This window comes from Stegostoma tigrinum, chromosome 2 (genome assembly GCF_030684315.1).
Source record: "Stegostoma tigrinum isolate sSteTig4 chromosome 2, sSteTig4.hap1, whole genome shotgun sequence".
Lineage (NCBI taxonomy): Eukaryota > Metazoa > Chordata > Chondrichthyes > Orectolobiformes > Stegostomatidae > Stegostoma > Stegostoma tigrinum.
This window is the reverse complement of record NC_081355.1, coordinates 120151039-120172871: the sequence shown is the minus strand read 5'-3', so window position 1 is coordinate 120172871 and position 21833 is coordinate 120151039. Positions and strand designations below refer to the sequence as shown.

The 21833-nt window shown below is 42.6% G+C and overlaps 1 protein-coding gene across 6 annotated transcripts in view; it reads right to left on the bottom strand.

The window, feature by feature from the left end:
• Nucleotides 1–21833, bottom strand: part of LOC125462689 (sickle tail protein-like) — a 614365-nt gene that overhangs the window by 473375 nt on the left and 119157 nt on the right. The window lies entirely within an intron of this gene.

The window sequence follows — 21833 nt, the reverse complement described above, 5'->3', positions numbered from 1 at the left end:
AGCATCTCAGGAGCACAAAAGCTGACGTTTCAGGCCTAGACCCTTTTTCAGGCTTCGCAGTGAGGTTAAAATTGTGATCAGAGATAATGGGAACTGTAGATGCTGGAGAATCCGAGATTACAAAGTATGAAGCTGGATGAACACAGCAGGCCAAGCAGCATCTCAGGGGCACAAAAGCTGACGTTTTGGGCCTAGGCCCTTCATCATGAAGAAAAGATGTAAACTGTTTGGCCTCTCAAGCTTGCTCTGCCATTCAACAGGGTCATGGCTGATCTGACATTCTTCTCAGAGATAATGGGAACTTCTTCATGATGAAGGGTCGAGGCCCGAAATGTCAGCTTTTGTGCTCATGAGATGCTGCTTGGCCTGCTGTGTTCATCCAGCTTCACACTTTGTTATCTCTGTCATTCTTCTCATCCACTTTTCTGCCTTTTCCCCATAATCCTTGATTTCCTTACTGATCAAGAATCTATCTATCTCAACCTTAAATATACACAAGAACTTGGCCCCCACAGCTCTCTGTGGTACAGAGTTCCAAAGACACTCAACCCTCAGACAGAAGAAATTCCTTCTCATCTCAGTCTTAAACTGGCTTACCTGAGATGATAACATCTGGTCTGAGACTCTCCCATGAGCAGAAACATCCTCTCAGCATTTACTATGTCATTGACATTTCTGTTAAATGCCTAGCCAACTTCCTGTGCACTTTAACACTCCCCCACTATGGTTATTATCCCAGCGGTTGGTATTACTGGAGATGCCAGATTCCAGAATGAAATCTGTCTTGATACATCCTTAAAAACGTTTTCTAGCTGATGACTTAAAGTCCTTCACAGAAATAGGGCAGCACAGTGGCTCAGTGGTTAGCACTGCTACCTCACAGCATCAGGGACCAGGGTTCGATTTCACCCTCAGGTGACTGTCTGTGAGGAGTTTGCACATTCTCCCCGTGTCTGCATGGATTTCCTCCTACAGTTCTAAAACGTGCACGGTAGGTGGATTGGCTATGCTATATTTTCCGTAGCGTTTGGAGATGTCTAGGTTAGTTGGGCTGGAGCTGGGGAAATGCAGGATTAGGGGAATGAGTTGGGGTGAGATGCTCCAAGGGTCAATGTGGACACGTTGGGCCAAATGGCCTGTATGGATTCTATGAAATGATTCACATTTATTGCCTTTATACTAAAATTCAATTTCCAAAGTTGATATTAACGAATGATATATCTTTCACCACACTAACCATTGCCAAGATGGTTGAATTTAATGTGTAAACTTCCGATTCTAAACTTGAGCCTGTACAGATTTTGTGACCTGTCAGTGATAGGGTAAAATATGGATGAGTTGCTTCTAAACCTACCAGAAATAACACTCAAAAATAAATCTATATTCAAACTCTTCACATACAGTGAGATAGTTAAGAAATACATTCCAGTACCATCATTGGAGATGAAACTGTCATACAGTTAAATAAAATGGTCTGGACGGAAAAGAAAAACTGAAAATATTAGAGGAAAGGTTTCTGAGAAAAGATCACCAGGCCCAACACATTAACTCTGATTTTTCTTCACAGGTGTTGCCAGATTTTCTGAGCTAATCCAGCAAGTTCTGCTTTTGTTTCTGATTTATAGTATCTGCAGTTCTTTCAGTTTTTATTCTGAAAATATTAGAAGTCTTGATATCATCATAAATAAGGTTTATTATCCACATTTGTAGTTCTTCAGATTAAATTGAGGGGAAGCTTTGATGCAAAACAGTCAGTAATGCCAGAAATAAATCAGATTTAAAATATCACAATTCCTAGAACATAAGGAATTGAACACAACCCACATTGCTTTCTTTCTATTAATACAAAGGCTTACTTGCATATCATAGAATCCTTTTGGCCCACCAAGTCCACACCAACCCTCAGGAGTATCATATGCAGGCCCATCCTCCTATAACCCACCTAATCTAGGCATCCCTGAACACTACAGGCAATTTAGCTTGGCCAATCCACCTGGCCTGCGCATCTTTGGACTGTGGGAGGACACCCACACAAACATAGGGAGCAATCTCCACAGACAGTCACTCAAGGGTGGAATTGAACCTGGGTCCCTGGTGCTGAGAGGCAGCAGTGCTACCTACTGAACCACCATGCTGCCCTATTTATTGAGGTTAATTCATTTCACAGAATGCCAAAGGTCTTCTCCTCCAATTAGCTAAGAATTCCACAGCACTACACACTTATTATATGTTCAGGGAGCATTAAATTTAACCGCTGGAAAGCAGAATTTGGAATGAATTATAGGTAACACAATTTATCGAATCAAGCACTTAGCCCACTGATGTTGAATATTAGACCCTTAATGATTTGGTTCATTGTCATCCTGTTATACTTAGAACAATCAATAGTAATAGAATTAAGTAAATTTTATAATACTAGTGGTTATGTAATGGTAGTGGTTATGTTGTTTAACAGTCTTCGAGAGGATGAGATCTATTTAAAAAAACACATTTTGGCACAGACCATAATGAGACAAAGTTTAATCACCATCTAGTTTTATATTCTTCCAGTAGATGGAGAAATTCAGTCATTTTACCTCAATTTGACATTAAAGTATCCAGAAAATTCTCTTTGTGAAATTCTGCAGTGTCAGATATTCTATTTAATTTATACTAAAAATCTATTTTAAAATGCTGCATGACAACAATTTTGAACACTGATTTGGGAACTTGGTTTTTGTATGCAACCTTTGTGCAACTGTGGATTGATATTGAAATAGGCTATGCGTTCAAGTCCAATTCTAATAACGTAAGCACAGGACATAGACAGGTGCTTAACAGCAATACGAAGAGAGTCCTGGGGGTGTTTGGCTGTTACAGGTGCAATCTGTCAGATAAGATGTAAAGCACTGAATCAGAGGGTGACAGAGACATCACTGAGAGGAATTCTGGGAGGCGGCATTGTAGTCACCAAAATTGGGGAGCAGATCATGACAGGACACCCTCAGTGAATGACGCAAGGAAAAGCATCGAGTTAGAGGGTGGCAGAGGCATCACTGAGAGGAATTCCAGGAGGCAGCGCTGCAGACAGTACAACTGGAATGAATATCGATGAGGAATTTGTGTCAAGGTTGGGTTGGGTTGGGTCATCAACTGGACACTTTGTGGTGTATATAGGCAGCAGAGGCAATAATTAGATACTAGCTTTGGGGAGGTGGTCACGCTATAGATCCAGATAGATGGGTGACGATCAGGAGAGGTAGTGCAGGGGTCTCCTGTGGTTACTCCCATCTCTAACATGTATGCTGTTTTGGATACTGTCAGGAGATTGCCTCTCAGGAGATTGTACAAGCAGTAGCCAGGCTTGTGGTACCACACTTGATTTTGCTGTAGAGCAGCTTGGGGCAAAGTCTAGGTGAGCAACAGTAGTAGGTGACTTGATAATCAGAGGAACAGAGTGGTGTTTCTGTAGCTGTGAATGAGACTCTAGGATGCTGTGGTGCCTCGCTGGTGCCAGAGTCCTGGATGTATTTGAGCAGGTACAGGACATCCTGAAACAGGAGGGAATACAGACAGAAGTCATTGCCCATGTTGACACAAGTGACATAGGTAGGAAGAAGGAAGATGTCCTGTGAACGCAATTCAGAGAGTTAGGTTGGAAGCTAAAAAACAGGACTACCACAGTAGTAATCTCAGTGTTCAGTTGAGCATGTGGCTACAAGGGTGGTGAAGGAGGGGGCATTTTAAACATATGGATCATTGGGTTATCTTTTGGAGAAGGTGGGGCTTGTACAAAGAGGACAGGTTGAACCTGAACTGGAGAGACACCAATATTCTGGGCAGGAGGTTTACTAGAGCTCTTCGGGATGGTTTAAACTAGTGGGGCAGGGCGTGGGACCCCCAGGCCAGTAAGTCCAGGAACTGGGGTCAAAAGAGAGGCTGACTTATACATAGTGCAGAGTAAGAGCAGGCACAAAGAAATCACAGGGCTCCAAGGGACTGGAGGTCTGGAGTGCATTTACTTCAATGAAAGAAGTATAGCAGGTAAACTCTCAAATCACATGAAATTGGGTTGTAGTCTAACAAGTTCATTTGAAGACACAAGCTTTCTGAGTATAGCGCCTTCTTCAGGTAAAGTGATAAAGAAGCACACAGGCACAGAATTTACAAGTAAAAGATCAAGGGGTCATACCACTGATGAGGATGTGTTAAACAAACCGAAGTTGATGTTAAATCTTTAACCTGTTAGAAGGTTTTAATTGATTAATACGTATATGTAAATTGCCAAATTTCTTTCAAGTCACTGCCCTGTGAGAACTAAAGATTTTGACAGTGTTAAGAAGAGGTGACATTTTAGGTCAAACAATGTATATTAGGTGTGAGTTCAGAACCTGTTTATGTTTTAGTTTGGAGTCAAACTGGTTTTATTTTTGGTTGAGAGTCAGACTGGTTTTATTTACCCTATGGACAAGCCCTACGCATACATGGGATCTGTTCAGATGAGGAGGAATGCGATGGTCACCTGAAGGTGTTGAAGGACACCCTCATAGGAATGGGATATGATGCTTAACTCATCAATCACCAGTTCCAAGGCGCCATAGTGAAAAACCATAATGATCTCCTCAGTAGGCAGACACAGGATATGCCCAATAGGGTGTCCTTTGTCATCTAGTACTTCCTGGGAGTGGAGAAACTAAGCTAGTGAGGCAAGGAATAGGGAGAGAGGGGAGTTGAACACGTGGCTACAGGGATGTGCAGGAGGGAGGGTTTTGGATTCTTGGATAATCGGGGCTGTTTCTGGGGTAGGTGGGACATCTACAAGCAAGATGGTCTCCACCTGAACCAGAGGGGTACCGATATCCTGGGGGGGGAGTTTGCTAAGGCTATTCGGGTAGGTTTAAACTAATTCAGCAAGGGGATGGGAACCAAAATTGTAGTTCGACTATAGAAAAGGTTGAGAATAGCGTGGTCCGAAATAAAGTTTCAGGGACGCAAGATGGCACCGGCAAGCAAGAAGTTGGTTTGAAGTGTGTCTACTTCAATGCCAGGAGCGTCCGGAATAAAGTGGGTGAACTTGCAGCATGGGTTAGTATCTGGCACTTCGATGTTGTGGCCATTTCGGAGACATGGATAGAGCAGGGACAGGAATGGTTGTTGCAAGTTCCGGGATTTAGATGTTTTAGTAAGAACAGAGAAGACGGTAAAAGGTTGGCATTGTTGGTCAAGGACAGTATTACAGTTGCAGAAAGGATGTTTGGGGACTCGTCAACTGAGGTAGTATGGGCTGAGGTTAGAAACAGGAAAGGAGAGGTCACCCTGTTGGGAGTTTTCTATAGGCCTCCGAATAGTTCCAGAGATGTAGAGGAAAGGATAGCAAAGATGACACTCGATAGGAGTGAGAGAGACAGGATAGTTGTCATGGGGGACTTCAAATTTCCAAATATTGACTGGGAACACTATAGTTCGAGTACTATAGATGGGTCAGCTTTTGTCCAGTGTGTGCAGGAGAGCTTCCTGACACAGTATGTAGATAGGCCAACAAGGGGCGGATCCACATTAGATTTGGTACTGGGTAATGAGCCCGGCCAGGTGTTAGATTTGGAAGTAGGTGAGCACTTTGGTGATAGCAATCACAATTCTGTTATGTTTACTTTAGTGATGGAAAGGGATAGGTGTATACCACTGGGCAACAGTTATAGCTGGGGGAAAGGCAATTACGATGAGATTAGGCAAGATTTAGGGAGCATAGGATGGGGAAGGAAACTGCAGGGGATGGACACATTAGAAATGTGGAGCTTATTCAAGGAAAAGCTCCTGTGTGTCCTAGATAAGTATGTACCTGTCAGGCAGGGAGGAAGCTGTAGAGCGCGGGAGCCGTGGTTTATGAAGGAGGTGGAGTCTCTCTTCAAGACGAAGAAGAAGGCTTATGTTAGGATGAGATGTGAAGGCTCAGTTAGGGTGCTTGAGGGCTATGAGGTAGCCAGGAAAGACCTAAAGAGAGAACTCGGAAGAGCCAGGAGGAGACATGAGAAGTTGTTGTTGGATAGGATCAGGGTAACCCCTAAGGCTTTCTATCGGTATTTAAGGAATAAAAGAATGATGAAAGTAAGATTAGGGCCAATCAAGGATAGTAGTGGTAAGTTGTGTATGGAGTCAGAGGAGATAGGGGAAGCACTAAATGAATATTTTTCAACAGTATTCAATCTAGAAAATGACAATGTTGTTGAGGAGAATACTGAGATACAGGCTACTAGACTAGGTGGGATTGAGGTTCACAATGAAGAGGTGTTAGAAATCCTACAGAGTGTGAAGATAGATAAATCTCCTGGGCCGGATGGGATTTATCCTAGGATCCTCTGGGAAGCCAGGGAGGAGATTGCTGAGCCTTTGAGCCTTTGGCTTTGATCTTTAACTCATCATTGTCTACAGGGAATAGTGCCAGATAACTGGAGGATAGCAAATGTGGTTCCCCTGTTCAAGAAGGGGAGTAGAGACAACCCTGGTAATTATAGGCCAGTGAGCCTTACCTCAGTTGTTGGTAAAGTGTTGGAAAATGTCATAAGGGATAGGATTTATAATCATCTCAAACAGAATAAATTGATTAGGGATAGTCAGCACGGTTTTGTGAAGGGAAGGTCATGCCTCACAAACGTTATTGAGTTCTTTGAGAAGGTGACCAAACAGGTAGATGAGAGTAAACCGGTTGATGTGGTGTATATGGATTTCAGCAAGGCATTCGATAAGGTTCCCCACAATAGGCTATTGTACAAAATGTGGAGGAATGGAATTGTGGGAGATATAGCAGTTTGGATCGGAAATTAGCTTGCTGAAAGACAGAGGGTGGTAGTTGATGGGAAATGTTCATCCTGGAGACCAGTTACTAGTGGTGTACTGCAAGGGTCGGTGTTGGGTCCACTGCTGTTTGTCATTTTTATAAATGACCTGGATGAGGGCATAGAAGGATGGGTTAGTAAATTTGCAGACAACAATAAGGTCGGTGGAGTTGTAGATAGTGACAAAGGATGCTGTAGGTTGCAGAGAGACATAGATAAGCTGCAGAGCTGGGCTGAGAGGTGGCAAATGGAATTTAATGCAGAAAAGTGTGAGGTAATTCACTTTGGAAGGAGTAACAGGAATACAGAGTACTGGGCTAATGGTAAGATTCTTGGTAGTGTAGATGAACAGAGATCTCGGTGTCCATGTACACCGATCATTGAAAGTTGCCACCCAGGTTGACAGGGCTGTTAAGAAGGCATACAGTGTTTTAGCTTTTATTAATAGAGGGATCGAGTTCTGGAACCAAGAGGTTATGCTGCAGCTGTACAAAACTCTGGTGCGGCCGCACTTGGAGTATTGCGCACAGTTCTGGTCACCGCATTAGAAGGAGGATGTGGAAGCTTTGGAAAGGGTGCAGAGGAGATTTACTAGGATGTTGCCTGGTATGGAGGGAAGGTCTTACGAGGAAAGGCTGAGGGACGTGAGGCTGTTTTCATTAGAGAGAAGAAGGCTGAGAGGTGACTTAATTGAAACATATAAAATAATCAGAGGGTTAGATAGGGTGGATAGGGAAAGCTTTTTTCCTAGGATGGTGATGGCGAGCACGAGGGGGCATAGCTTTAAATTGAGGGGTGAAAGATATAGGACAGATGTCAGAGGTAGTTTCTTTACTCAGAGAGTAGTAAGGGAATGGAACGCTTTGCCTGCAACGGTTGCAGATTCGCCAACTTTAGGTACATTTAAGTCGTCATTGGATGAGCATATGGACGTACATGGAATAGTGTAGGTTAGATGGGCTTCAGATTGGTATGACAGGTCGGCACAACATCGAGGGCCAAAGGGCCTGTACTGTGCTGTAATGTTCTATGTTCTATGTTCTATGTTCTATGTAATGTTCTTCACAGCCTTCAACACATTATCGATGATGAGCATTTCACCAAGATCTTCCCCATGTCTCCACTTCTCGCCTTCAAACAACAGCTAAAACTTAAACAGACCATTGTTCGCAACAAACTGCTCAGCCTTGAGGACAACATTGACCACAACACTATACAACCCCTTCATGATTACCTCTGCAAAACATGGCTTTTCGAGAGGGACACTACCATCACATATGGGAACACCACCCACCACCTGCATGGCAGATACTCATGTGACTTGGTCAACGTTGCCTATCTCATATGCTGCAGGCAAGGATGCCCCGAGGCATGGTATATTTGCAAAACAATGCTCATGTTATGAATGGACACCATGTAACAATCACCACACAGGAATGTTATTCCCTCCCAGTCGATGAACATTTCAGCCATCAAGGACGAGGTGCAATTTTAAAATTTCAAATGGATATGGATAGGACAGGTGAATGGGCCAAAATTTGGCAGATGGAATTTAACATGGATAAGTGAGTGTTTACTCATTTTAGTCAGAAGAATAGAAAGATATATTAATCTAAATGGAGAGAAACTTTACAGTGTTTCAGTACAGAGGGATCTGAGTGTCATCATGCAAGGATTTCAGAAAACTACTATGGAGGTACAGCAAGTAATAAAAGAATACAAATGGAATTTTGGTATTTATTACTGAAGGAACAGAATACAAAAGGAAGGAAATATTTTTGCTCCTGTACAAAGCATTAGTGAGGTTGCACCTGGAGTACTGCATACAGTTTTGGTCGCTTATGTTGAAGAGGGATGTAGTTGCATTAGAGGCATTTCAGAGGTTCATTAGATTGATTATACAGATGAGGATTTTGTCTTTTGAAGTCATATTGCGCAGTCTGGGCCTATACTGTCTAGTTTGCCAAAGAATGAGAGGAAATATAATTGAGGTATACAAGACGTTAAAGTGATTTGATAAAGTAAATGTAGAGTAGACGATTCCCCTTGTGGGGGAAATCTGAAAGAGATGTCATAGTTTTAGGATAAATAACCCCATGGCTCAGCTTATTTTCTACTCTTCATTTCTACCAGGTCAAGGGATCAAATTTGGTCCAATAAAGAGTTGAGATCATGCAAAGAGCAGCACCACGCAATACCTGGGAACTAAACGTGTCAATCTGAAACTACAACAGCAGACTACTTGTATGCCAAACAATGTAAGCAGAATTAACAGACAGGAGTAACTGATCAGTCCTAAGTCCTTCAGGGCTGTCGCAGCAGTCATGAATGGTAGTGGACAATTAATAATTAACAGTAGGGTGCTACAAAAGTGCTCTTAAGATGCAGCTTGGCCTGCTGTGTTCATCCAGCTCCACACTTTGTTAATCACTATCCTAATTGATGAGGGTCCCTAGCACATCAGTGTTTAAAAAGAAAGGCTCAAGCATTTGCAACACTCTTTACTCTCAGCTCAGAACTGGTCAAAGGACACCAGATGGCCAGCAGAAATATTTCAAAGATATCCTAAAAGCCTACTTGAAGAAGATTGGCTTTGACCTCAGCATCTGGAACAAGGGTGCACAGGAATGCTTACACAGGCAGAAGAAGGTTGAAAATAGATAAGCAAGAATGCTCAAGAGGGTAAGTAATCTCTTATCATCCACAGACTAACCAACAGACTAATTAACGATGACCGCTGATGTGGAATGTGGACTCTGGACATTTCTAAAACAAAATACTTTTACTTGTTATACCTTTTCATTGACTTTATAACCATCTCTTAAAGCCATTCTCCCTTTCCCTTTCCCTTTCTCTCTCTCACTCTCTCTCTCTCTCTCTCTCTCTCTTTATTCAGACTCCATAGTAACTGTCCATCTCACACCAAGTGACCTAAAAGGAAAAAAAAAGGCAGGGCAGATGCAGAGTGAATCCATCATTAATACAAGAGCCATTAATCAATCCAAAAGTAGACAGAAAGATATATTTCTTCACAAGTTTGAAGTGGAACACAGCAGTGATTAGAATAAATACCTTAGATACTTTCAAAACTAAATTAGACAAGTTCATGATAGAAATATAGTAAAATATACTGAAAGATGGGGACAACATAGATGGAATGGGTGAATAGCACAACATTTAGGCACCTGATTGGTTCCATTCTGTGCTGTCTCTTCTATGTAACTGTATGCAAGACTACAAGATGACAACTAATATAAGTGCACTCAGAAAAGTTAAGACTAAACATAGTTATCAGGCTATAACAGCAGATCAGAAGTTAGAAACTCTATGGCGGAGAACTCATGTCCAAGGATTGCAATGTTCAAATAGACAGCACACCACCAAGTGTTAAGGGAAATTAAGGATAGGCAATAAGTGCTATCTTAGCCAATGACATCCACATCTCATGAATGAAGAGCTGTGAAGTAGATTGAAATCAGCGGACATTTGGAACAAGCTGAAAATATGACTAGGATTCTGTAAGCCAGAACTTGGAGCTGGCAGCAAATCATGTCCAGTCAGAGGACTATTGGGCTTTATCCTCTGGCAAGATCTCATGTAAAGATTTCCTGTGAACAACTAGCAGACACAAGTGGAACAATCTTTAGACTACAGGAGAATGGTGGAATTCTGGTTTGTTTTCTCTGGCAATTGCGAACAATGAAAATGGAAGAGAAAATTAGCAGTTTAAAATCTACTCAAGCACAAAATAATGAGACATTAGAATGGCAAAAGGCTTACAGTAGGAAATCCCTTTTACCAGGAAAAAAAACACATTTGCAGTATCAGGTAGCATTTTTGATCCACAAACTCCCATTAAGCCTAAAGCTGCAGAGTTCGACATTCTAATTAGTTTCAAGAGAAAAGGTCTTCAGAGGACATTCAAAACAAATTAAATGCAAGGTTTGGCTCTTCAATTTCTGCGCCTGACCCTTCTCTAGATACATGCTATATTGAACAGAATAAGATGTTTTGCGACAGTTCAATAATTTGTGACAGGCTTTAGAAAATGCTCCAAACAGCATTCTTTAATCACTTTCTGTGCAGAAGTCTCAAAGGGACAAAATACTGCAAGAATGGAACTTGGGAAACATAAGCAGCAAAAACATGAAGATCACTCCGGAAAAGCATTGATAAACAAGGTGAAGAGGTCATGCAGTAATCAGTAAAGATAGATTAAATTTAACATACATGCATGCACTTAGCCCTGGTATCACAATTTTTTGAAAGTTCAACAAGATTTTGAAAGATATGCTTGGTAGCTGTTGACATTTTAGAAAATCAGGCCACATTCTTCATAGGCAATGATTGGATGTTAGAGTCATTAGAGTCCTACAGCACAGGGACAGGCCCTTCGGCCCAAACAGGTCCATGCTGACCAAACATCCAAAATGTTGTTAATGTACCTGCTTCAACCACTTCCACTGGCAGATCATTCCATATGCGTACCACCCTCCGTGTAAAAAAAAAAGTCCCTCAGGTTCCCAAGTATTCTTTCCCCTCTTACCTTAAACTGATACCCTCTAGTTCTCGATTCCCCAACCCAGAGAAAAATACTGGGTGCATTCACCTTATCCAGGCAGCACGATCTTATACACTTTTATGAGATCCCCTCCTCACTCTAAAGAGAAAGGTCCTCGCCAGTCCACCCTCTCTCGATAACTCAGTCCCTTAAGTCTCAGCAATATCCTTGTAAATTTCTTCTGCACTCTTTCCAGTCTAATAACATCCTTCCTATAGCAGGATATTTGGAAATTAATTGTCTGATTGGATGGAGTCATTATGGATTTAAGAAGAGAAAAATGTATTTGATAAACTCAGTAAACTATTTTGAGAATCTTGCCAGCAGAGTTCATAAGGGGTTGGGGAAGAGATGGGAGACAGTAAACGTGTTGCTTTTGGATTTTCAGAAGACCTGTGATAAAGACCCACGGGGGAAATCAGTAAATAAAGTTAACGCATGTTGGATTGAGGGTGATATAATAACATAGATGGAGGTTTGGTTAAAAAGGCTGAAATCAAAGAATGCATCACTCTCAGGTTAGTAGGCTATAAATAGTTAAGAGTACCAAAAGGATTAGTGCTTGGGCTCAACCTGCTAACAATCTAGATCAATGATTTGGACATCAGAGCCAACTGTAATATTTCCAAGCACACAGCTGATCCAAAGCGTTTTGTGCATGTGTGATGTAGGATTGAGACAGGCTTTGAGTACTCAAGAGCATAGCTACTGAACATAGTGTGAATATTAATCCACTTACCATAGGAGTGAAGGTGCAGTGGAATTCTTAAATGGTCAGGGATTGGAAGGCATTTAACGTCCAAAGGGACCTTGTGTGCATAGAACATAGAACATAGAACATTACAGCACAGTACAGGCCCTTTGGCCCTTGATGTTGCACTGACCTATCTGAAGCCCATCTAACCTACACTATTCCATCATCATCCATATGTTTATCCAATGACCACTTAAATGCCCCTAAAGTTGCTGAATCTACTACTGTTGCAGGCAGGGCATTCCACACCCTCACTACTCTCTGAGTAAAGAACCTATCTCTGGCATCTGTCCTCTATCTATCACGCCTCAATTTAAAGCTATGTCCCTCATGCTAGCCATCACGATCCGAGGAAAAAGGCTCTCACTGTCCACCCTATCTAATCCTCTGATCAATTTGTATGTCTCTATTAAGTCGCCTCTTAACCTTCTTCTCTCTAATGAAAACTGCCTCAAGTCCCTCAGACATTGCTCATAAGACCTTCCCTCCATACCAGGCAACATCCTGGTAAATCTCCTCTGCACCCTTTCCAATGCTTTTACATCCCTCCTATAATGTGGCAACCAGAACTGTACACAATACTCCAAGTGCGGCCACACCAGAGTTTTGTACAGCTGCAGCATGACCTCATGGCTCCGAAACTCAATCCCTCTCCCAATAAAGCCTAACACACCTTATGCCTTCTCAACAACCCGATCAACCTGGATGGCAACTTTCAGGGATCTATGCACATGGACACCAAGATCTCTCTGCTCATCCACACTACCACAAATCTTACCATTAGGCCAGTACTCTGTATTCCTGTTACTCCTTCCAAAGTGAATTACCTCACACTTTTCCGCATTAAATTCCATTTGCCACCTCTCAGCCCAGCTCTGCAGCTTATCTATGTTCCTCTGTAACCTGCAACATCCTTCCACACTATCCACAACTCCACCAACTTTAGTGATATCCGCAAATTTACTAACCCATCCTTCTACGCCCTCATTCAGGTCATTTATAAAAATGACAAACAGCAGTGGCCCCAAAACGGATCCTTGCGGTACACCACTAGAAACTGAACTCCAGGATGAACATTTTCTATCAACCACCACCCTTTGTCTTCTTACAGCTAGCCAATTTCTAATCCAAACCGCTAAATCACCCTCAATCCCATGCCTCCGTATTTTCTGCAATAGCCTATTGGGCTAAGGGGGAACCTTATCAAACGCTTTACTGAAATCCATACACACCACATCAATCACTTTACCCTCATCCACCTGTTTGGTCACCTTCTCAAAGAACTCAATAAGGTTTGTGTGGCATGACCTACCCTCCACAAAACTGTGTTGACTATCCTTAATCAAATTATTCCTTTCCAGATGATTATAAATCCTATCTCTTACAATCCTCTCTAACACTTTACCCACAACCGAAGTAAGGCTCACTGGTCTATAATTAGCAGAGTTGTCCCTCTTACCCTTCTTGAACAAGGGACAATATTTGCTATCCTCCAGTCTTCTGGCGCTATTCCTGTAGACAATGATGACCTAAAGATCAAAGCCAAAGGCCCTGCAATCTCTTCCCTAGCTTCCCAGAGAATCCTAGGATAAATCGCATCCGGCCCAGGGGACTTACCTATTTTCACACTTTCCAGAATTGCTAAAGCCTCCTCCTTATGAATCTCAATCCGGTCTAGTCTAATAGCCTGTATCTCAGTATTCTCCTCGACAACATTGTCTTTTTCCTGTGTGAATACTGACAAAAAATATTCATTTAGCTCGTCTCCTATCTCTTTGGATTCCATGCACAACTTCCCACTACTGTCCTTGACTGGTCCTAATCTTATTCTAGTCATTCTTTTATTCCTGACATACCTATAGAAAGCTTTAGGGTTTTCCTTGATTCTACCTGCCAAAGATGTCTCAAGTACCCTCCAGGCTCTTCTTAGCTCTCTCTTTAGATCCTTCCTGGCTAGCTTGTAACTCTCAAGTGCCTTAACTGAGCCTTCATGCCTCATCTTTACAAAAGCCTCCTTCTTCCTCTTGGCAAGAGATTCAACTTCTTTAGTAAACCACGGTTCCCTTGCTTGATGACTTCCTCCCTGCCTGACAGGTACATACTTATCAAGGACATGTAGTAGCTGTTCCTTGAACAAGTTCCACATTTCAATTGTGCCCAGCTCCTGCAGTTTCCTTCCCCATCCCGTGCATCCTAAATCTTGCCTAATTGGCTCATTATTGCCTTTCCCCCAGCTATAACTCTTGCCCTGTGGTATATACCTATCCTTTTCCATCGCTAAAGTGAACATTGTGGTCACTATCACCAAAGTGCTCACCTACCTCCAAATCTAACACCTGGCCTGGTTCATCGCCCAGTACCAAATCCAATGTGGCCTTGCCTCTTCTTGGCTTATCTACATACTGTGTCAGGAAACCCTCCTATGCATACTGGACAAAAACTGACCCATCTAAAGTACTCAGACTATAGTATTTCCAGTCAATATTTGGAAAGTTAAAGCCTCCCCTAACAACTACCCTGTTATTTTGCTCCTATCCAGAATCATCTTTGCAATCCTTCCCTCTACATCTCTGGAAATTTTTGGAGGCCTATGGAAAACTCCCAACAGGGTGACCTCTCCTTTCCTGTTTCTAATCTCAGCCCATACTACCTCAGTAGATGAGTCCTCATCAAAAGTCCTTTCTGCCACCATAATACTGTCCTTGACTAACAATGCCACACCTCCACCTCTTTTACCACCTTCCCTGATCTTATTGAAACATCTAAACCCTGGAAACTGCAACAACCATTCCTGCCCCTGCTCTACCCATGTCTCTGGAATGGCCACAACATCGAAGTCCCAGGTACCAACCCATGCTGCAAGTTCACCCACCTTATTCCGATGCTCCTGGCGTTGAAGTAGACACACTTCAAACCACCCTCCTGCCTGCCAGTACTCTCCTGCAACCTTGAAGCCTCATTGATGACCTCATTACTCTTAACCTCCTATACATTGGAGCTAAAATTCAAGTTCCCATCCCCCTGCTGAATTAGTTTAAACCCTCCCAAAGAGCATTAGCAAATTCCTTCCCCCCCCCCCCCCCAGGATATTGTTACCCCTTTGGTTCAGGTGTAGACCATCCCATTTGTAGAGGTCCCACATAACCCAGAATGAGCCCCAATTATCAAGGTATCTGAATCCCTCCCTCCTGCTCCATCCCTGTAGCCACGTGTTCAACTGCTCTCTCTCCGTATTCTTTGCCTTGCTAGCATGTGGCATGATCAACACACCAGAGATAACAACTCTGTTTGTTCTAGCACTAAGCTTCGACCCTAGCTCCTTGAATTTCTGCCTTACATCCCCATCCCTTTTCCGACCTATGTCGTCTATATGAACCATGACTTGGGGCTGCCCCCCCTCCCCCTAAAGGATCCCGAAAACACGATCCCAGATATCACAGACCCTAGCACCTGGGAGGTAACACACCAACTGCGAGTCTCTCTCATTCCCACAGAATCTCCCCCTAACTATGGAGTCCCCAATGACTAATGCTCTCCTCCTCTTCCGCCCTTCCCTTCTGAGCAACAGGGACAGCCTCTGTGCCAGAGACCTGTACCCCATGGCTCACCCCTGGTTCATCATCCCTCCTAATAGTATCCAAAACGGTATACTTGTTATTGAGGGGAATGGCCACAGGGGATCCCTGCACTGTCTCCCTGTTCCCTTTCTGTCCCCTGACTGTAACCCATCTACCTTTCTCCTGTACTGAGGTGTGACTACCTCACTGTAACTCCTCTCAATTACCCCCTCAGCCTCCCGAATTATCTGAAGTTCATCCAGCTCCAGCTCCATTCCCTAGCACGGTTTCCGAGAAGCTGGAGTTGGGTGCACTTCCCGCAGCTGAAGTCAGTGGGGACACTAGTGGTGACCCTTACCTCCCACATTCTACAGAAGGAGCATGCAACTGCCCTAACATCTATTCCCACTGTTCTGAATTCACAAACAGACTATTGAAAAAAAAACTAGTAACCTTACCAAATCAGTGCTCAGAACCTTTTTTTTGGTTAGAGGAGGAGGATGGCTGGGAGACACTACCTAAGTAGTGTTTTGGGTAAAGCAACCATCAAATATATTACCTCACTTACTCAGCCATCCCCTGTCCGCAGTCATGTGAGGTTAAGTCTTTTATAATCAAAAAGCTTACCTGTGTCCTGGCTCATAATTCATTGAAAGTTAGCATGCAGGTGTTGCAAGCAATTTAGATGGTAAATGTGTATTAGTTTTTATTGTGAGATTATTTGAGTATAGGAGCAAAGAGTATATTAGTTGTACAGAACATCTGTGAGACTGCACTAGGAGTATTGTGTCCAGCTCTGGTCTCCTTGTCTGAGGAAGTCAGCACTAAAACACAGAGGGACAGTACAATGGTTAAAAACCAAAAGAACTGTAGATGCTGTAAATCAGGAAGGAAACAAAGTTGCTGGAAAAGCTCAGCAGGTCTGTCAGCATCTGTGAAGGAAGAAAACAGAGTTAACGTTTCGGGTCCAGTGAACCCGTTTTTTCCCTTCACAGATGCTGACAGTACAATGGATATTCACCAGACTAATTCCTAGCACGTCAGGACAGTCCACCAAGGAGAGGTCTTGTAAACTAGGCCTGTATTCCCTGGAGTTTAGAAGAATGAGAGGTGATCTTGGAAAAACATAGAACGTTCTTAAAGAGACAGAGAGAGTGGATGCAGAAAAGGTTCAGTCGCTGGTGTTGGAGCCTAGATTCAAGGGGGACACTCTCAGGATAAAAGACCAATCATTTTGTAATGTGAGGAGAAACCGCCTCTTCACTCAAAGGATGAAGAATCTTTGGAATTCTCTACCCCAAAAGGTCATGGAAGGTCAATCATTAAGTTCAAGGTAAAGGCTAATAGATTTTTAATTACAAATGTCACCATGCTATTTGGGGATATTACAATATAGATCTAGAATGGTTTACTCCTGCTTCTACATTTCAATGTTCCCAATTTTCCGATTTCAGTTAAGTCATTGTGGATTGAACATATCTTCAGCAGGAATTAATAGTCAGGAGACAGGACAGATTGGTAGTACAATGCAGTTCATCCTTGCATATTTGATTCATCAACTATGGTAAAGGATAGAATGCTTAATGTGGAAGAACATAAAGTAAGTAGTAATTTCAAAGGGCATGTACATCCTTTCAAGCTCTTTTCTTTACATTCCTTCTGAAATGCAATAATTGGATCAGTTTAAAAAGTAGCTTTAGCGTCATATTTAATATTTGTGAATATAAGTAGTAATTTGATTGAGAAAAACACACACGACAGGAAATCTAAAATTAAATGTTAGATTTTTAAAAGTTCAACTATTTGTTTTGGGATCCAAATTTAAATTGTTGAACAAGTACCAAAACAGTGACTCTGTATCCATTAAGTTTAGCATCCATTGCACTTAGAATGCAGCCAAAAATGTCCACATCAATAGTTTAGTAGCTTCTCATGAACACATTGAGTTTTGTAATTTTGCATTAATAGAACAAAGAAGCAAATTTAAACACCCAAATAAGGTGACATCGACAGACAACCACGATTATATTAAAATAATATATTTTCTGTTCGAGTCATTTCTTACCAGGCCATGGTGGTACAATTTTTATTTTCATTCTCTGTTACATTTGAAATAAAGGCCAAAATTCCATTTGTTTTTCCTATTATCCACTGAACTTGAAAGCTAGCTATTTGTGATTGATGCACAAAATCCCCGTATTGCAGAATTCTGCAGTCTTTGCCCATTTTAATATATGCGGCCACACTATCCTTCCTGTCAAAGTACATAACGTCACATTTTCCTGCAATGTATCCCATCTGGCAAGTTATTGCTTACTCAAATAATCTGCCTACATTCTTCTGCAGACTCTGTCACCCTCAACACTTGCCTTGCAATTTATTTGTATATCATCTGCAGACTTAGCAATAATACATTCACTAACCTCATCCAAGTCATCAGTAAATATTGTCAATAATCATGGCCTCAGAATTGACACCTACAACATTCCACTAGCTACAGGTTGTCATTGTGAAAAGAGATCCCCCTCATTCTCACACACCACCCTACCAACCTCCGGATACAACGCATCATCCTCCGACACTTCCGCCATTTACAATCCGACCCCACCACCCAAGACATTTTTCCATCCCCACCCCTGTCTGCTTTCCGGAGAGACCACTCTCTCTGTGACTCCCTTGTTCGCTCCACACTGCCCTCCAACCCCACCACACCCGGCACCTTCCCCTGCAACCGCAGGAAATGCTACACTTGCCCCCACACCTCCTCCCTCACCCCTATCCCACGCCCCAAGATGACATTCCACATTAAGCAGAGGTTCACCTGCACATCTGCCAATGTGGTATACTGCATCCACTGTACCCGGTGTGGCTTCCTCTACATTGGGGAAACCAAGCGGAGGCTTGGAGACCGCTTTGCAGAACACCTCCGCTCAGTTCGTAACAAACAACTGCACCTCCCAGTCGCAAACCATTTCCACTACCCCTCCCATTCTCTAGATGACATGTCCGTCATGGGCCTCCTGCAGTGCCACAATGATGCCACCCGAAAGTTGCAGGAACAGCAACTCATATTCCGCCTGGGAACCCTGCAGCCTAATGGTATCAATGTGGGCTTCACCAGTTTCAAAATCTCCCCTTCCCTCACTGCATCCCTAAACCAGCCCAGTTCGTCCCCTCCCCCCACTGCACCACACAACTAGCCCAGTTCTTCCCCCCCACCCACTGCATCCCAAAACCAGTCCAACCTGTCTCTGCCTCCCTAACCGGTTCTTCCTCTCACCCATCCCTTCCTCCCACCCCAGGTCGCACCCCCATCTACCTACTAACCTCATCCCACCTCCTTGACCTGTCCGTCTTCCCTGGACTGACCTATCCCCTCCCTACCTCCCCACCTATACTCTCTCCACCTATCTTCTTTTCTCTCCATCTTCGGGCCGCCTCCCCCTCTCTCGCTATTTATTCCAGTTCCCTCTCCCCATCCCCCTCTCTGATGAAGGGTCTAGGCCCGAAACGTCAGCTTTTGTGCTCCTGAGATGCTGCTTGGCCTGCTGTGTTCATCCAGCCTCACATTTTATCATCTTGTCATTGTGAAAATGCCTCTTTTATCCCAATATTCTACCTTCTATTAGTTAGCCAATCTTCTATCAATGCTAAAATATATCCCCCAAGATCATGAGCTTTCATAAGGCACCTTTTGTGCGGTACCTTATCAAAAAATATATATAGCATTAGATATATATTTATAAGAGTGATAGCCAAATCATCTTCCCAATATCAGGATTCAGCACAGCATTTGTTTTTGTGTTCTGACTTAATGCCATACTAGCTTTATCTCTGCTCCCACTGAAACATTTAATCCTCTTTTTTATTCATGTATCTTGTTTGCACCTTTACAGCATATTTAGAAATTTATCATATGTATGGATACCCCATATACAAATCTTAAGACAATATTTCAAGTTCAGCAGCAGCTTTAATCTCATTTCTCACACAGTGGTGACAATATCGTCAAGAGTTTTCATTCTAATTGGTGTTAGCAACCATAGCAACCAGACACTGAAGATATAAAAGTACTACCATATTGAAGTAATCCTTGCAGCCTTTTACCTGAATGGATTTTGTAAACATAAAAACAGATAACTTACAATTTAAACTTTTTAAAAAAAAAATCAGAATTGCTTATTCCTCCACCAGTTTCAAAATTACAGAACTGTTTATTCTCATCTTCCAAATAAAATTCAAAATCAAATTTAGTCAACTACGTCATATCAAAAATCACAATCAAATGTGAAGGATCTTCAGTATATGCACACACCAGCCTCTCTTTCAATAAACATTCCTCAAATATCAATGCATAGGCCTACATTTTGAAAAGCAGATTAGGAATTGAATACCTCATTGTGATCAAACACCTCAGCATTTAATAACATAAAAAGGTTATAACATACTGAAGAAATAAAAAGCTCTCCTATTGCTGGTTGACAATTTATCTTATTCATTCATGGGAAGTGGGCTTCGTGGCAGCATTTGTTGCCTATTCCTAGTTAACCTTGGTGACAGCCTTCTTAACTCAGTGCTTTTACGGACAGCGTTCCAGGATTTTGAAGTGTTGACACATTAGAAACAGTGCAGTAGATCCAAGTCAGGATGAATCAGGGTGAGTGGCTTGGAGAGGAACCAACAGGTGTTGGTGTTCCCATGTATCTGCTGTCCTTATCCTTCCAGGTGGCAGAGGTCGTAGGCTTGGAAGCTGCTGTCTTAAACATCCTCGGTCAATTTCTGCAATGCAACTTGTAGATTGAGACACTCTGCTTCCACTGTGCTTCAGTGGTGAAAGCAGTGAGTTATTGTGAATGTGGTGCCAAACAAGCAGGCTGCATGGTGTTCATAAATGCAAACCATCTTGCATATTGTGGAAGGCTTAACAAAAAGTGGGTTCTCATTCTTATTTCCCTCTGGATTTGGTATTTGAGTATCTCCCCCTGTAGGTATGGAGATCTTGATCTGTCTTAATGTGAGTTCCTGTGGCAGTTGGATAACTAGCTGAGGAGCGGGGCCTGGGCCAAGGTCTGTCTGATCAGTGACAGCATCAGCAACGGAGCAAAGGAAAGCAAACCAGGGCTTGAATAGCAGCAGCAGCAGCAGGGTGAATATCTGAGCAGTGGGGTCACTCAGAATGAATGTAGAGCTGAATCTAGGTGTGAACTTCAAAAGTGATGTCACGACTCAAAAGTAAAAAGACTTGGCTGCTCGGGAACAAGGTTTGCAAGTGGGATGAGTAGCGTCTGGAGAATGATAAAGTACTTACGTTTCGTAGTTGTAGTCTGCTAGGAATAGGAGGTGGGTGTGAGAGACCTGAGTTTGGTGACTAGTGGGTAAGATTGTGTAATCAGTTCCTGGATTTGAATTTTTTGATTAAGGTTGATTTAGTCGATAAGGTTCAAAATAGCAAGAGAATTTGGCACTGTGGAATACTTCTGCATTTTGTGGGAATTCAGGGACACTTCCATTGTCAATGGTGACTACATATCCAGGAAGTGTGTTCAGCTACAGCTCCTGATTTGCACATGAGTGCCTGGAGCTATTGATGAACTCACTGTGGTATATCCATTAGGCAGGGAATGTTGTGGATAGCAACTTTAGCGAGTTGGTCACACCACCAGTAAGGGTTACACAGAGAGAGAACAGTTGGGGGACCACCAGGAAGATAAAAAAAGCATGGGCAGGCAATGCAGGAGACCCCTGTGGCCATTCTCCTCTCAAACAGATATATCATTTTGGATACTGTTTCATGGGTTGGGATGAAAAAGAACTGAGGAAGTTACGTTGATGATAAAGGGAGAACATCACAGCCATACTGAGGGAGGACACCTTCGAGGGCTCATCCAGTTACAATGTAGAGGTCGACCTCAGGAGCAGGAAAGGTGCAATCACATCTCATGGGATTGTACTACAGACCTCCCAACAGTTAGCAGGGTGGTAGAAGAACAGATATGTTGACAGATTACAGAAAAAATATGAAAAGAAAGTTTTGTTGTGATTTATGATTTTAACTTCCCCCATATTTTTTGGGGACACGCTTACTACCAGATGCTTCGCTGGGGTGGAATTTATTAAGTGTCGAGGATGGTTTTTTCAAACAGCATGTA